The following is an 18,009-nucleotide window of genomic DNA, read 5'->3' on the forward strand; positions in this document are numbered from 1 at the left end:
TCTCCCAACGATAAATTTGTTGACTCTGTCCAAGCTCGTCGGGCGGGTCTTCGAGGCCGTTCCATGCCGGCTCTTTTTCATCTGATCAATGGTGAACTCCTCAACCCCTAAGAGAAATCCCTTCAAGAACTCAACACCACCGTGCGCCCTGCCCCACGATGGGCGCCAACTGTTGTGGAATTGTCACGTCAGATGTCCTACGGTGAGGACTTAGTCGTGAGGCCAGCGCATCTATGTAGTAGCTTGAGAGGGGTTGAGCAGAATCGAGAGACGCAACACAAGACGAGGATTTAGACAGCTTCGGGCCCCGGGAAACATCATCCGATAATAACCCTACATGTTGTTTGAGGCTAGATCTCATTACGCTCATGAGGGAGTCGCCGTAAACCGGCTCTCCTCTAATTGTGTCTAGCCCTAGAGATTATTCATTGTTCCCTCTTTGGGGAGCCCTGCCCCTCCTTATATATGTTGAAGGGGCGGGTTACATGTGGAGTCCTATTAGGATTAGGACTAGTCCATCTCTAATACAAACCGGATACAAGTCCAGGTCTTAACTCCTTGTAAAACAAATATTCCTCACGCCTTTCCTCTTAAACCGGCCCACCATAGTATGAACCGGCCTTCATGAATCGCCCGTTGGGCCACCGGGTCTTGTGACTCCTCTGACCCGCCTGCCGGATTACTAATGAATCGTAAACCGCTAGGTCCAAACGGGTCGCCAGTGAATTGTTAAGTCTCAGCTGGGTCTCAAGTAAACCGCCAAGTCCGGCCGGGTTATACTTCCGGCCGGTTTACGCCGCGGGGTATATCCCCGACAAGTGTGGTGGTGGTGGATTGCCTCTTGGGCTGATGATAAACAATACAAGGGGAAGAACATCCTCCTGAGGTTGAGGTGTTCTTGTGCTCGGTGTGTGGCTAAGGATTGGCTCTCTATCAGATTGCCCCCGACTGTGGTGGCTAGTTCTACTTATATAGGCCCTGGTCCTCTCCCCAAATATTGAGCGGGAAGGGAGCCAACAACGGCCAATTTGAAAGGGGACAGCTAGTATAGCTTATCCTGACATAAGCGGTCTTCGCCTGCAAAAGGCTCTGGTGGTGATGCCGTCTTGGGCTCCATGGTGACCTCCGTCTTGCCGTCCTCCTGGTCTTGGTCTTGTTGCACTGATATGGAAACCTTTGCTTGACGCCTCGGTACTCTGTGCATGCGCTTCCCCCCTTTAGCACCAAAGAGGAAACAAGGACGCTGCGCGCACTGGCGCCCGCCTGATCTTGATCGTCATGGCTCATATCACGAGAACCTCGCGAGGTTTGCCCTGCCTTGATCTCTCCGCTCCTTGCGAGGCAACCTGGTGAGGCCGCTCCTGAGGAGGTCTTGCGTCGTCTGCCTCGCGAGGCTTGGTCCCTCGCGAGGGTCTCGAATGCATTGTTGATGAAGATGGGTCGTACAGGCCTGCTAGCACAGCGACGCCGTGGGCCGCAGGCAGGCAAGTCTGGGGACCCCTGTTCCTAGAACGCCGACACATTTCTAGTAATATAGTAAAACGGGACATGGCTCTCTCTAGTGAGGTGCGAATTGTCTTTTTTTGTACACGTTAATCTTGTTCTCCCGAAATTACGAGTCGCGCCTTGTTATGCTGAAATTTCAAGCTAGCATCTTTGTCTATCATGTTGCGAAACGCCCGCCTCTTCAACCCGCGCCTTGTTACCCCGAAATTTTAAGATTTCTATTTGTCTCGTTGTGCTCTGAAAATTTCCTCCATCTCAACCCGCGCCTTGCTATCCCAAAATTACAATGTGCGTGAAAACTCCCACCTCCTGCCAAATCCCGACACGCGAAATTCCCGTGATACCCCTGAACCGAAAGAAACACCTAGTTCAAATCGGTGGGGCTACTTTTGTAACTTACCCCACATTTCGGACAAGCACGTCCCTAAGCTATGGTTCCCCCCTCCCATCCCCTCCTCCCCCCCCCCCCCCCCCGCCATTCATACACCGAGGCCGAAAAAACCCGCGAAGCCCCACACCCTCCTCCGCCCGTCCACCCAGCCGGAGCCTCTTCCTCGATGATATTGTCCACAGCAACACCTCGACGTCCCTCATCCACCGCACCGGATGAGGATCCATCATCGATCTTGTCGTCCCATCAGTTCAGCCACCCCGTGCTCCACCTCCAAGGAGCTGCCCTGACATTTCCCTCGTCTTTCGCGCCACCTCCATTCCCACACTGCCGTCTTCACCTGCACCATCGGAAGAGCAGCATCATCACCGATTCCTCAGATGAAGCTGAGGCCTAATCGGTGCCACCAAAGAGGTTCTACACTAATCACTGCATTTTCTTCTTGATTCGATCTCACGGTGGCTTCGGTGCTCGGTCCCGAGCCGACATGGTGCAGCTCCATCTACGGCGGCAGCACCGGCCACTTCCTCCACGGTGTCGCTCCCTTGGCGGCAACCTTCACATTAGTAGGAGCTGCTGCTGCTTTGGCTCTCGCTCGCGCTGCTGCTTTGCTCTTGCTCTCGGTCCCCTACCTGCTTTGCTCTTGCTCTTTCTCGCGCTGCTACTCTCGCTCTTGCTCTAGCTTGCGTTGCTGCTCTACTCTTGCTCGTGCTGTTGCTGCACGAGCAGCAGATCCTGCTCTCGCTCGAGCCCCTGCAGCTGCTACCCGAGATGCTGCTACACGACTAGCTTCCCCGGCTCTCGCACGCGCTGCTGCTCCGGGCCCTGCTGCTGCTACAGCTTTTCTACTACTAGTGCGTTCAGTTGTGATAGTAAAATTCAGTTTTGACGGCAAAATTCAGTTTCAACAGTAAAATTCAGTTTCGACAATTAAGTTCAGTTTCGATAGTTAAGTTCAGAGATGAGCGGCTGGTGTATTTTACATCTACTCCCTCCGTTCTGAATTACTTGTCGCAGAAATGGATGTACCTAGATGTATTTTTGTTCTAGATACATCCATTTCCGCGACGAGTAATTTGGAACAGAGGGAGTATCACTTTGTGGTTATGTATTTTACATCATCTGTTGGAGATGCTATTAGAATTCCACTCAGGTTAATGTTGTCTTTGTTGTCCTACTTCAGCCGCGCTTTTGTACAACTCACCTGAGCTGCTCCAACGACGAAACCCTCCATCACAGCGGAGCAGTACCCCTGGCTCCGTCTCCAGATGCCTAAGATCTTCTTCCGCTCCTCCGACAGCCAAATCAGCCGAAGCATCCTCATCGACCAACCCAATCATGCTGAGATTGGCATGGCTTCGCCAAAGAGGTTGTACACTTATTGTATCGCTTTTTTGCTCTACATTTTATATATATTGTCCACTGAGCACACGTAGTAACATGAAATACGATTAGTTTCTCCTACTATATGACAAGCAATGAGGTACTAGGAAACTTAGCTATCCGTGATGGACTCTCTTGAACGCCATAATTATTAATTTTTGCGTGTTTGAGATATGCATTTGTAGATGGGCCTGGGAGTTGAGCTAGTAGGGCAGTGGCCTGGGTCCAAAGTAGTAGAAGTAGCACAAAAACATTTTTTGAGTGTAGGCTTTTCCCTGTTCAAGCCTGCCTACTAGAATCGCCAGTGCTTGAAAGGAAAAGTGAAGGAAAAACATAGGAATTGGAAAGTTTCCTATGGTACTACTATTCATGCATTTGGTACAAAGGAATGGAGCAAAGGAAAACTGTAGGATTTGTTCCTTTAGTGTCTCCTTGAAAGAAAAACCGTAGGAATTTTAATATCCACTTCTCCTCCTTTTCAAATTCCTATTCATGAAGCACAAGACTAAGAGATAGTAGCATAATAGCATTATAATCGTACATTTTCTTGTGGTTTGACTTAATATCACCATGCTTCTTTGTATCCTGTGATCTTCCAATTCTTCTGAACCAAACACCCAGATTGGCAGAAATCCTGTGTTTCTAAATTCTCTGTTTTGCACGTGCATTCCTATCCTATTCCTGTGTATTTCCTATCCCTGCATTGTTACAATCCTCCAATTCAAACAAGCCCTTACAGAAATACTTCTGTTACAGATATGTATCAAAGAAAACCTTGCGTGGTTTGTCCCGCTCCTGCTGTGTCGTGGTCCACCCCAGCTCAGTTGCTCCAACGATGGACGGGTTCACCACAGCAGGGATCCGCCCTCCAAACCGTCTTTCGCCGCCTCAGATCTTCTTCCCCCCCACCGGCAGCCACGACAACTGCATTGCCATCATCAACTAAGCAGATGACCTTGAGGACTACACGGGTCCACAAGAGAGGTCGCACTCTTTCGTGTCTGCTTTCGTTATGCATCACTTAATATGATGACATGCTACTTTATCGTCATGTTCACCGATTAGACTCTGAGTCAGGTCCAAACTAATGCTCAAACTTGAGTTTTTAAATGGTTGTGGGGTACATATTGGGGCAGCAATCAATACTATCTGTCTACTATCTGGTTAATCTCGGGTGTCTACTATGAGTTTCATGTTGGGTGGAAACAAACATGAAAGGAGCCATTATATGTATTTTTTAACTGAAGCTATTATCTGCCTGCTATCATTGGTTTTGGGTCTATCCACAGTTTTCTACCATCACTCTGGATTTGTGCATGCACTCCTTACATAATCTCACTATGTTTTATTCCTATGCATGTCAGTTATTGTACACAATGGTACTGAATATGTACAGCAAAAGGGACGAGCCTTGCGTGGCAATAAAATTTCATCCAGACGTCGCTCCATGGTCGGCGCAAAAGCAACCCCCCTTCCCCCATTCCGACTATAATCAAGAGGAAGATAACTATTTAGAGGGGGATTTAGAGGGAGCATACCACTCCTATTTACTCCATGAGGTCTTTTGCTCTAACTTGGCATGCTGATGTTGGTCATATCATGCATATGGTACCTTGCATTGCTTACTTTATACATAAAAATGTCATCTGCTTAGTTTAGACATGCATTGTGTGAATGCCATCTGTTTAGTTTCTATATCATATATGTGAATCATGCAATGCCATCTTGTTTAGCCAGACATCATATATGTGAATTTTGCAATGCCATCCTGGTTAGCCAGTCATCTTATATGTGAATTATATCATGCCATCCTTTTTTTATTACGTATTGAATTTGTCAACAATTTTAGTACATTCAATTACTCTTCCTGTGCATCAGACATTCAACACGGTCATGGAAAAATCTAGAGTGAAAACAAGGTCTTCAAAGTAGACAATGCTATCTGACGAAGCGCATGTCTTGCTGGTTACGGATAGCTCCTCCGAGGTGCACGCTCTAACTTGGTCGGGTTATATTGCTCATATCGTGCATATGGTGTCTTGCATTGGCATGTCATTTGCTTAGTTTAGATATGCTTTGTGTGAATGCCACATGTTTAGTGTCTAATTACCATATATGTGAATTTTGCAACATCATCTTGTTGCAAGACATTATATATGTCAATTATGCAATGCTATCTTGTTGCAAGGAATTATGTATGTGAATTATGCAATGCATGTTGTTTAGCCAAGCGTCATATATGTGAATTATATCATTGTCGGGGTACAAAAGTAGGGGCTCTCCTTTTTACCCCTCTACTTGTGACAGGCAGTCAGAGCCGCACCTGCGGCCACACTTAGCAGGGCAAATGGGGGGAGCAGAAGCACAAGAATACTAGAGCAGCGCTCCAGCCAGGGGCACAAAAGACGAGCAGAGCAACGCCAAGACCAGAGGCACAAAGAGCAAGAGGGCGAGGTGGACTCCCCCGGTAAGACCCTTGCCGGGGCGGCTTCCGCAGCACCGGCAAGAGCCTTGCCGGGGCAGCTTCCCAACGCCAGCAGAGCGTGCCACCCTTGAGCCCAAGGGTTCCAACACCACCAACCACGTTGGAACCAAGGCTCAGGAGGCACCTCCATGGTGGCATGCAGATCTTTGTGAAGATCATAAGCACACAAGATCAGATGAGGACCAGAAGACGACGATCCTCTACAAGATTCTTACCGAGGAAATCCACGAGACCCCTGGCAAGATCCTTGCCGGGGACGACCGCGATGCCCCGCCAAGACCCTTGTCGAGGACACCTGCAGGGCCACAGCCAGACCCACATCTGCCAAGACTCCACCGCCGTTCCCATACAGCTGCCAGCCCAACCAGTTGGGCAGGCACCTGCGTGGCAACGTGCGGCTTCCAGGCCAACTCAGCAAGCACCTGCGTGGTGGCATGCAGATCTTCGTGAAGACCCTACCACCACGCCATCTCAGCAGCCTGCCTGCCTACGTGGTGCTACATGCCTCGTTGGCCTGGACGCGTGTCGGAGCGAGGCGGAGCAGCGACAGACAGGACGGACCTCGTTGACGTCCCCAATAAAGCAACGGGACACCTAAGGGGCGCATTTAATGCGCCTTGTCCTATAATGACAGGCGATAAGCTTGTACACTGTATACCTTTCCACCTCCTGTGTGCCGCTGTGGCAATCCCTTTTGTCTATAAAAGGAGGCTCGAGGCATACTGGAGAGGGATTCAAATCTTTTGGGACTACGCACGCACCGTAGCTAGTTCAAGAGCTCAAGAACACTCAAATATACATCAAAGCAGGACTAGGGTATTACGCATCTTCGCGGCCCGAACCTGGGTAAACGATCCTTGTGCTGACTACCAGACCCGCTCTTTGCACAACCCCGCACCTGCCAACCATAGAAGGGATCCTAGTGATTCCATAGGTGCATTTCCACCGACGTCTTTGGTGCGCCAGGTAGGGGGTGGCGCAGTTGTGAAAATCCGGTCTGGTAGTTAGTTTAGCAGTCCTTCATCGCCATGGCTCCCAAGAAGAAGACGATCACGGCGATCGGTTCATCGGGAGCCGAACGGCCCGTACCAGTGCGGGCGAGTGGTGGGGTGGTCGCGGGCGGAAGCCGAGGTGCGGCCCGCGAACAGCCACATCGCTCTGGCAGTCAAAGCCTGGTGAGCGGCGTCGTTCGTGCGTGAGACGACGGGCCGCACACCGCCAAATCCAAAGACGGAGCCGGGCCCCCTGCGGGCGGCGCGCGGCCCTCCAAGGACGGCGTCATGCCACCCATGGGTGGCGCGGCGACTTCCAAGACGCCTACGCCGGCGCCCACGACGCGCTCTTCCCAGGTTGTGCGCGACGAGCAGCATCACCACGCTGGTGACCCCGGGTGCCGCTGTGGGAAGAGTCCTATGCCTCGTTCGCGCTACATAGAAGGCCAACATGCACGCTGAGGCACTGGCAAAAATGGCGCACAGCTGCAAGGCCGTGATAGAGCTCCTTCTAACGTGGTTAGAAGTCGGAGCGCGTCACGGTCCATGCAGCTTTCGCCGCCACCCACACCAGCAGAAGCTTTGGCGCGCGCGCAGTTGCTCCTCGACTTTCCTCCTGCTGCGGAAAAGCTCGACGAGTGGAGAGCCACCATCCAGAGCCTCGTCGGCGCTGCCAACAAAGATGAGCCGCGACCAGCAGGGCCCTCGGGTTGGTGCTCCGTCGAGCCACCGCATGTCAGTGGTGGAAGGACCGGAGGTGCTGCGGCCACGGTGCACTCTCCTCCCCCATGTCAGCTACCGTGGGTGCCGGTCCGTCATGATTATGCTTGTGATAACATCTCCATAGCATCGTCTGACCCACGGACCCACCGCGATCAGCGCCGAGTCCTTCGGGAGCGAGCCCATGAAGAGCTCGAACTACCATCAAGTGGCGGCGCGAAGCGCAACATCAGTCAGATAGGCAAGCGGGACCCACTACGGACCACCCAGCTCCGGGGGGCTCCGGTGGCCTACCTTACGAGGTGGGTTGCCCAGCCTTTACCCGTGAGTTGTGGCAGTTCCAGTGGCCTTCCCACCGCACATTCAAGCCCAACGTTGGCGAGAAGTACAACGGCAAGACCCACCCATCGGAGTTCCTCAGCATCTACACCATCGCGATGCAAGCTGCTAGAGCTCGCGACGACAAGGTGCTTGCCAATTACTTCCCGTTGGCACTTAAACCCAATGTCATGTCGTGGTTGATGCACTTGTCGGCGGATTCCATTTCTTCCTGGTTGGATTTGTGTCATGAGTTCGTTGGCGCCTTCACCGGAGGCCACCAAGCTCATGGCCAGGCAAGCGATTTGCGTATCATCCCCCAGAAGGAAGGTGAAACCCTGCGCAAGTTCATACAGAGGTTCAGCCGGATGCAGTACAACATCCCAGATGTTCATCCCGCCGCCGTGATCAGCGCATTCCATCAGAATGTGCGCAACTGCAAGATGCGTGAGGAGCTGGCGATGAACAAGGTCAAAGATGTGGCCGAACTTTATGTTCTGGCCGATAGGTGCGCTCGAGCTGAAGAGGGGAGGAAGTACCCCGGCGACAATGCCGGCGCGGAAACCGACTCCACAGACGAAGATACAGCCGCCCCGACGAAGAAGGGTCGGCGCCGTGACAAGAAGCAAGAAGACGATGATCATGACGAGGACGACGAGTCCGGCGAGCATGAGTTCCAAGAAGCTACGGACGCCATGTGCGTCGACGGTGGCGCCTCGCTGCACACCTCTCACCGCCAGCTCAAGCAATGGGCGCGTGAGATCATAGCAGCGGAACCATCATTCGATGCTCAAAAGCCACTGAAGTGGTCCAGCACGCCTATCATTTTTGACATCGAGAACCACCCTGATCGCACAACTACGGTCGGGTGTTTGCCGTTGTTGGTTTCGCCAACAATACTCAACCTCAAGGTGACAAAAATTCTAGTTGACGGCGGGGCCGGTCTGAACTTGATCTCGCCTGTTGTGATCAAAAGGCTGCATATTCTTGATGGAGACCTCGAAGAGACGGGCACGTTTCAAGAGGCCAACCTAGGGAGGAGTCAGCCGAAGGGTAAAGTCACACTGCCCGTGACGTTCGGAGGTGAGTTAAACTATAGGACAGAGAGGATTGTTTTCGATGTAGCGGAGATCCCCTTACCCTACAACGGGATCCTCGGCCTCCCAGCACTAGCCAAGTTCATGGCGGCCTCACATTACGCCTACAACATGCTGAAGATGCTTGGGCCGATGACCATCATCACCGTCCCCTCCGACAAGAAGGATGCGCTGATCGGCGCTGACCAACTCTACCGGGAGGCGGTTGCAACGACTGCTGCCAAGGCCCATGCTCCTGTCGCCGAAGCCCCGGGAGGGAAGAAGACTGGCAAGACCTCTCGCACCCACTCCGGCAAGCGCACCTCTTCGGAGTGTAGTGCTCCCGTCGAGGACGTGCCAGAGAGCTCCACCGGCAAGAGCAAGAAATCCAGAGCTGCACCACCAGAGACCAAGGAGGTGTCCGTCAAGGAGGATGGCACGGGAGGGGCTTTTACCATAAGCTCCACCCTCGACGACAAATAGGAAGGCGCGCTCGTTACTTTCTTGCGGGCGAATGTCGATATGTTTGCGTGGCAAACATCCGACATCCCCGGCGTTCCCAGGGAGGTGATTGAGCACCATCTTGTTGTTTGTCCTCATGTGCGACCCGTCAAGTAGAAGGTCAGGAAGCAAGCTCTGGAATGGCAAGAGTTCATCACAGAGGAAATCAAGAAGTTGGAAGCGGCGGGCCTGGTCAGAGGGGTACTCCATCCGACGTGGCTGGCCAATCCGGTGGTGGTGCGCAAGGCAAATGGGAAGTGGAGACTATGTATTGATTACACAGACATCAATAAGGCTTGTCCAAAGGACCCTTTCCCATTACCACGCATCGACCAGATTGTTGACTCCACGGCCGGGCGTGACCTGTTATCATTCCTCGACGCTTACTCGGGATACCACCAGATCTTCATGACGAAAGAAGATGAAGAGAAGACAGCATTCATCCCCCCATGTGGTATGTATTGTTTTTTACGAATGCCTTTCCGGTTGAAGAGTGCTGGCTCGACGTTTGCAAGAGCATTCCAAATTGGTTTTGAGCCTCAGCTGCATAGAAATATGGAAGCTTATATGGATGACATAGTGGTCAAAACCAAGGACAGGGCAACACTCGTACGACTTAGAAGAGACGTTTGCAAATTTGCGCAAGATCAACCTCAAGCTGAACCCTGAGAAGTGTGCCTTCGGTGTTCCGTCCGGCAAACTTCTCGGGTTCTTTGTGTCACAGCGTGGGATCGAGGCAAATCCAGATAAGATCAAGGCCATTGAGCAAATTGAGGTGCCTAAGCGGATCAAGGATGTGCGTCGGCTCACTGGCTGTGTTGCCGCCATGAGCAGGTTCATCTCCAAGTCTGTCGAGCGTGCCCTTCCCTTTTTCAAAATCCTGAAGAAGGCGGGCCCAATGGAATGGACCCCAGAGGCCGAGGCGGCCCTGCAGGATTTGAAGAAGTACCTCTCCTCTACGCCAATACTGGTTGCGCCTAAACCACGAGAACCGTTGCTGCTATATCTAGCGGCAACGAACCAAGTGGTCAGCGCCGCGCTAGTGGCGCAGAGGGAGGTCGATGAAGAGGTAGTGGCAATGGCAGGGCTGGTGGATGGAAAACCAGAGCTCCCCCCGGCAGGGCTGGCGGATGGCAAACCAGAGCTCCCCCCGGCAGGGCCTGGTGCCGGTAAGGCAAGGCCCCTGGCGGAGTCTAGCGCTGGCGAAGCAGAAGCGACGCAACCAAATGAAATAGTGCAGAAGAAGAAGATGATGCAGCACCCGGTGTACTTTGTCAACTCCCTCTTGCAGGGGGCTAGGTCAAGGTACTCCTGTGTGCAGAAAATGCTCTTCGGCCTCCTTATGGCCTCGAGGAAGCTGCGTCATTAATTCCAAGCACACGAAATCACCGTCTTCACCCGCCTCCCGTTGCAACGGATATTGCATAACCTAGACGCAACCAGGAGGATCGTGGAATGGGCCTTGGAACTGTCGAGCTTTGGTTTGAAGTTTGAAAGTACTTTGACAATCTAGAGTAGAGTCTTGGCAGAGTTCATTGCAGAATGGACCTCAACGCCCGACAAGGAGATCCAGGCGACCACTCTTCCCGGCAAGGAAACAAGTCGAACTGGATTATGTACTTTGACGGGGCTTTCTCGCTGCAAGGCGCCGGTGCTGGTGTGCTGCTCATTGCACCAACCGGAGAGCACCTCAAGTATGTGGTCCAGATGCACTTTCCCAGGGAGATGTCAACAAACAATACTGCTGAATACGAGGGGTTGCTTGCCGGTCTCAGGATCGCGGCAGACCTCGGAATCAAGAAGCTCATCGTCAGGGTGATTCGCAGCTTGTCATCAAGCAAGTTAACAAAGATTATCAAAGCCCATTGATGGAGGCCTACGTAGATGAAGTGAGGAAGCTGGAAGAGCGTTTTGATGGTATACAAGTGGAGCATGTTCCCCAAGTGGAGAAATGCATCGCCGACTACTTGTCGAAACGCGCTACCTTCAAATTGCCTGTGGAACCAGGTACTTTTGTGCTTCGGTTAACTCAACCATCCGTTGAACCATCAACAGAGCAGAACAAGCGAAGGAAATCAGGCCCAGGCAAGTACTTTCCCGCTGAGCTCCCAAGAGCCGCCGGCAAGGATGTTGCCGTAGACACTGAGCCTGCCATGGGGCAACGAACTCCAGCAGGGCGTCAAGCCCCGGCCGTAGAGACAGTCGCTCCCATGGAAGAGGAAATGCCTTTGGTCCTTGCCGTCGAGCCCCAAACTCTAGCATGGGCACAGCATACCGTCCGGTTCCTCCAAACAGGGGAACTCCCTGAGGAGCAGGAAGAAGCGGAGAAAGTAGCCCGTCAGTCTGCCATGTATCAGTTCATCGACGACGTTCTGTACAGAAAAAGACCAAACGGTGTGAAATTTAAGTGCATTCCCCGGGAGGAAGGACTGGAGCTGTTGGCAGAGATACACGGAGGCATATGTGGCTCCCACATAGGGTCGAGGGCCCTTGCCGGCAAGGCATTCCGGCAAGGTTTCTTCTGGCCCACAACCCTCCAGGATGCAACGACACTAGTAACCAAGTGTGAAGCATGCCAGTTCCATTCAAAGAAGCTGCATCAACCAGCTCAAGCTCTTCAAACAATCCCTCTTTCCTAGCCATTCTCGGTCTGGGGGCTCGACATACTAGGCCCCTTTCCCCGTGCTGTCGGGGGCTTTGAGTACTTGTATGTTGCAATCAACAAGTTCACAAACTGGCCGGAGGTGGAGGCAGTGAGAAAGGTGACAGCACAGTCAGCCGTCAAATTCTTCAAGGGGCTAGTCTGTCATTTTGGTGTGCCAAATAGAGTCATCACCGACAATGGCACGTAGTTCACGAGCCGCGTCTTCATGCAGTACATCGAAGACCTAGGCGGCAAGGTCTGTTTTGCTTCTGTTGCACACCCACGAAGCAACGGCCAGGCTGAGAGGGTGAATGCTGAAGTATTGCGAGGCCTCCGGACAAGAACTTTTGACAGGCTACACGAGTGCGGATGGCGCTGGATTGATGAATTGCCGGCGGTTCTTTGGTCAATCAGAACGGCACCAAATTGAGCCACCGGCCAGACACCTTTCTCCCTTGTTTACGGGGCAGAAGCAGTTCTACCCACGGAACTCACGTACGGGTCACCCCGAGGCTCGCTTATGATGAGTTTGAGCAAGAGCAATTGCGGCAAGATGATGCAACGCTCCTCGAGGAAGATCGTCTTCGGGCGGCTGTGAGAGCAGCGCGCTACCAGCAAGCCTTGCGCCGCTACCATAGCCGCAAGGTTCATGCCCGAAGCTTTGAGGAAGGTGACCTTGTTCTTCGGCGCGTTCAATCGGCCAAGAATTCCAACAAGTTGACGCCGAAGTGGGAAGTCCCTTATCGGGTAATACGAGTCACCAGACCCGGCGCAGTCCGCCTGGAGACCGAAGATGCTATTCCAGTAAGCAACTCCTGGAACATCGAACATCTTCGCAAGTTTTACCCATAAGGCGCGGTTGCCGGGCCCCCCAGCAGACCACCTTTTGTACAAGCCTTGCCGTCAAGGCATGTAACCCTTTGTACAAAGCCAGGCGTAGACCCTGAGCATAAATAAATGAAGCACTGGCGCCTAAGTTTTAGCATGCATACTAGGTTGAGTCTCTTCCTCAGTTAGGGTTGATAGTGCTTAGCAGCGACTAACCCCTAGCATAGAGGTTGAGCGTGCATATCTCTGTTCCTTCCCATCCTTTTTAGGTTCGCAGGGTGCATGGACATTTTTGCTGAGCTATTTGGAGGAAAGAGAACAGGCCGGCGCCCCGACCCCGGCAAGCCAAAGTTGCCAGGGGATGCGGATTCAAAGGTCCGACGGCTGCAAGCCAAGGCTGCCGAGGGCTGCAACATCAGATAAGTTTTTCATTCCCCACTCCGTACTTCCGTATGAAGCTTGAACGTACAAGACTTCGCTCACTCTTATACCATCATGCTACCTTTTTCCCATGTCCAAAAAAACCTTACTTTGGGCCGGGACTTGGTCGCAGCGTGGTGGGAAGGGAACGGGCGAAGGGCCCAATCTTGCTTTGCCCCTACCTCCACCATGGGCGTGAGTGTAATCGAGCTTTAGAGCAGGAGGACAACAAGGACTGTTGCCAGGTTACAATGTTTATCCTAAGATAATGAGGACTCGTTCCTTGGTGTGGCCCCCGCCCACGCACAAAAGAAACCCGGCATACACCCTTCTTTTCATTCATACGTTCTTAACAAGTACAATTCGTATGGAATGTATGCCTGAGCGAAGGGATTACAAAGTCTAAATTCTACTAAGGCCCGTAGGCTTACAAACTAAAAAAAGATAAGTGCCCTGCGATCCCCGTTCTTGCCCTTTTCCTCCCAGGTGCACCAGGTGAAAGAAAAAAGAGGGCAACGGGGAACACGTCGATGGAGAGCTTGATGAGGAAGGCCCTCGGCAGGGCGCGTGGCCGAGGAAGGGGCGGCGCGGTCAGTCGGGGTCAGAGCCGGTGTTGCCCCGCTCGGCGCCCTCGTCGTCGCTGTCCTCCTCGGCACTTCCGCTTGAGGAGGAGTCTTCGTCATCGGAGGAGCTCTCCACGCAACACTTTAGGCGAGTCCCAAAGTCCCCAAAGACCTTGACGGAGAGCACGCCCTTCTCCATTAATTTGAAGTAGAGAACGAGCCCCACCGTCAGGCTATGGATACGAGCGATGGTTTTCCATCCGCGGCGTAGATACATGACGTGAGGGGCGGGAAAGTCGACATCAACCCGCGTGTCGCCCTTCCCGCAGCCCCTCATATGCAACCTCAGGGTCTGTGGCGGATCGAGCTCCATCTCCCGAGCGAATGGAGCAGGGAGACGAAGACGACGGCGCACTGGCCGGCGCAGCCTGATGAAGAACTCGCGGGGCTGGTCCCCGATGTGGCCCTCCATTGGGAAAGGGACCAGTGACGGAGGCGAGGCTGGTGCACCGCCCCGTCCTCCTCTTCCCCGAGCGCCACGGCGACCTCGGCCTCGCCCCCTCCCCCTTCCTCTCGTGGCCGGATCCGCCACCACGAGCTCTTGGGAAGGAGGGGCGCGCTGTTGAGTAGAGACCCTCGTCGCCACCGTCGAAGTGCCGGCGTGCCCTCTCGGCATAGCAGAAGAAAGAAAGGAGCCAAGGTGGAAGAAGATGGATGATGAGGGATTAGGGGGTGCCGCCCCCTCCCCTTCTTAAAGGGGTAGCGTCGGGGCTCGGCCGCCCCACCCAACCAATCTGGCCATCAGGGGCGCGGGGAATCGAGACAGACCCGCTGCTCCAATCAGCGGCGACCCGGTTTCTGGCATCGTCACTTAAGGCCCGTGCCCCCCCCCCCCCCCCGCGCATCCGCCGCCTACCATCTTTGAGGCATGGGGGGCACGTGGCAAGTAAGCAGAAATTGAGGGGACGAGTGAGGCGACCGTTTTCCATCCGTGATCGTAGGGCACGGGCGCCTTGAAGGCCACAACTCGAGTCCACTCAGTAAATGAGTCGCGCCCCTGTGTTTTCCTCTTTTTATGGGGAAGGCGCAAGCCGCCTCTTTACCACGATGTGACGCATGAGGGCAGGAACCGCCCCACGCATGACCCCCACGTCACGCATGACCCTCCTCGTCGCGCATTCAACACGGGTCGTGGGGAAGCGCGGAGGGCGAGGGAATTACTGTGATAAAACTCCGCCTCGCATGCCCGTGCACCTTTCTTGGCCCGGCCCAACAACGCCTTGTGCTTATGTGTGGCCCGGGCCCGGGGGCTCCTGTCGGGGTACAAAAGTAGGGGCTCTCCTTTTTACCCCTCTACTTGTGCACGGGCAGTCAGAGCCGCACCTGTGGCCATACTTAGCAGGGCAAAAGGAGGGAGCAGAAGCACAAGAATACTATAGCGGCGCTCCAGCCAGGGGCACAGAAGACGAGCAGAGCAACTCCAAGACCAGAGGCACAAAGAGCAAGAGGGCGAGGTGGACTCCCCCGGCAAGACCCTTGCCGGGGCGGCTTCCGCAGCCACGGCAAGAGCCTTGTCGGGGCAGCTTGCCCAACGCCAGCAGAGCGCGCCACCCTTGAGCCCAAGGGTTCCAACGCCACCAACCACGTTGGAACCAAGGCTCGGGAGGCACCTCCATGGTGGCATGCAGATCTTTGTGAAGATCATAAGCACACAAGATCAGATGAGGATGTAAGTGCATCTAGTGCCCCTTAGTGATTTTGGTGTATTGAAGACTTATAGGTTAAGGGACTAATGTGTTTATGAGTGTACACAGGTCTATAAGTCTATGAGAAGTTTGATATTTACAGAGAAAGTCGACCCCTAAAAATGAAGTTCTTCGACTTAAGACTTTGGATTTCTGAAGACTTTTTGAAGACTTTGAAAGTGAAGAAATTGGTGTGACCTTGAAGACTTGGTATTCATTTGAGGAACATGAAGCGTGAAGACTTTTGTTTACGTAGTTTCATTTTCTCTTTCTTGAGTCATAGGAAACACCGTACTATTAAAGGGGGTCGAGGAAATACTAAGGAAAAATTTCCATGTGATGCTCAACTCAAAATCCTACACCTACCAATCCCTTCGAGTGAAGCCATTGGAAATCTCATACAGTTCAGTCATATTCTTCAGTGACAGACGAAGTTCTTCTGGTCTCTGAGGAATTTGTTCTGACTGAGGAGTTAGGAATTCGCCAGTGCGGATTGCCTACACAGTGAGGAACATGATAGCCCTGAGGAATTTGATACTCAAATTTCCGACCGTTGCTATGCTATACGCCAGCTGTCCCAAATATCTACCCACCTAACGGTCATATCATTTAAGGGCATTTATGTCTTATCATGTCGGGCTGCTCCCTAGGCTATAAATAGCCGCCCCCTACAACCACTAGCTGGTTGGCTGCTCCGAGAGAAACTGACACTTGTCATTTGAGAGCATCCCATCCTCCGAGGACTTTGAGCAAAAATCATCAAGTGAGGAAAACACAAACCCAAACACCCACAAACCCAAAGTGATTGAGCATCACTGAAGAGATTGATCCTGTGTGGATCCGACGCTTGTTACCTTTGAAGATTGTGCTTCTTCCAAACGGTTAGGCATCATGGTCTAGAGCATCCAAGAGGAAATTGTGGATCGCCGAGTGACCGAGTTTGTGAAGGTTCGGAAGTCACCTGAAGACTTAGCACGAGTGATTGGACGAGGTCTGTGTGACCTTACTTCAAGGAGAATACGGTGAGGACTGTGTGTCCTCAGGTTTAAATACCTAGCCGCTCCCACCAGACGTACAACTGAGACAGCAGTTGGAACTGGTCTACCAAATCATTGTCTTCACCAAGCCTACTGGTTCTATTTCCTCAACTCTTTCATTTCTTCATATCTGTGTTTGAAGACTTTGACTGGAGACTTTCTCAATTTCCTCAGTTCAATTTCTTCAGTCTGTTTGTCTTCATCCTGTGCTATCTTGTGTTTACGCTTCTGTACTCTGTGCTTGTCTTTATTTCATCATGATGACCAAGCTTGTGTTCTGCTATGCATACTTTTGAGTACTTATTCCGCTGCAAGTAGTTCTTCACAAAGGAATTTCCTCACTGGCAAATTCCTCGGTGAAGAATTCATAAAAATTCCCTATTCACCACCCTCTAGTCGATATAACGCACTTTCAATTGGTACAGAGCAAGGTACTCCCTTGTTCTATGTGATTTTGTTTAACCGCCTGGAGTTTTAGTTATGTCGACCGCAGGTATGATCAAGGTCTCTGCCGGGTGTCCTACCTTTGATGGGACGGACTACCCCTACTGGAAGAATAAGATGTGAATGCATCTTGAGGCAATTGATAATGATCTCTGGTATGTTGTGGAAAATGGTGTTCCCTCTGTCTCACCCTCACTGAACGCTACCGATGTGAAGAGATTCAAGCAACTCGATTCTCAAGCGAAGAATATCATATGTGGCCATCTGAGCAAAGGACAGTATGGAAGAGTGAGTGCTTTGGAAACTGCTTAGCTTATCTGGGATAGGCTGTCCAAAGTAAATGAAGGAGTCTCAACTCAGCGTGACTCTCGAGTTGATGTTCTTCGCAATCTCTTCAACCGCTTCAAAACACTCGACAATGAAAATGTTCAACAAACCTTCGATCGCCTCACTAACATCTCAAATGAGCTTCAAGCGCTTGGTGCCACTGACATCACCGACCATGAGATGGTGAAGAAATTGTTGAGATCGCTTGATTCCTCATTTGATACTCTGGCATTGATGATACAAGAACGTGATGATTACAAGTCACTTGATCCCGCTGATATCCTCGAGAGGCTAAATACTCATGAGTTCCAGCTTGCTGAAAAGAGAGATCTTTATGGTTCGAGCTATGGCAGATCACGTGCACTGAAGGCCAAGGCAGTTTCTGAGTCTGAAGATGAAGACTCTGACAGCAGCCTTGGTGATCCTGAAGAACTGAGCCATGATCTAGCACTGCTCGTGAAGAAATTCCAGAAGTTCTCAAGACATGGCCGCTTTGGAAGACCCTCAAGGAGCAATGATTCCTCACCCAGTGACTACAAGAAGAGGCTTTGTCACAAATGCAAGAAACCCGGACACTACATTCAAGATTGTCCTCAGTGGGAAAAGGAATCAAAGAAGAAGAAATACAA

Source organism: Aegilops tauschii, chromosome 2 (genome assembly GCF_002575655.3).
Source record: "Aegilops tauschii subsp. strangulata cultivar AL8/78 chromosome 2, Aet v6.0, whole genome shotgun sequence".
Classification (NCBI taxonomy): Eukaryota; Viridiplantae; Streptophyta; class Magnoliopsida; order Poales; family Poaceae; genus Aegilops; species Aegilops tauschii.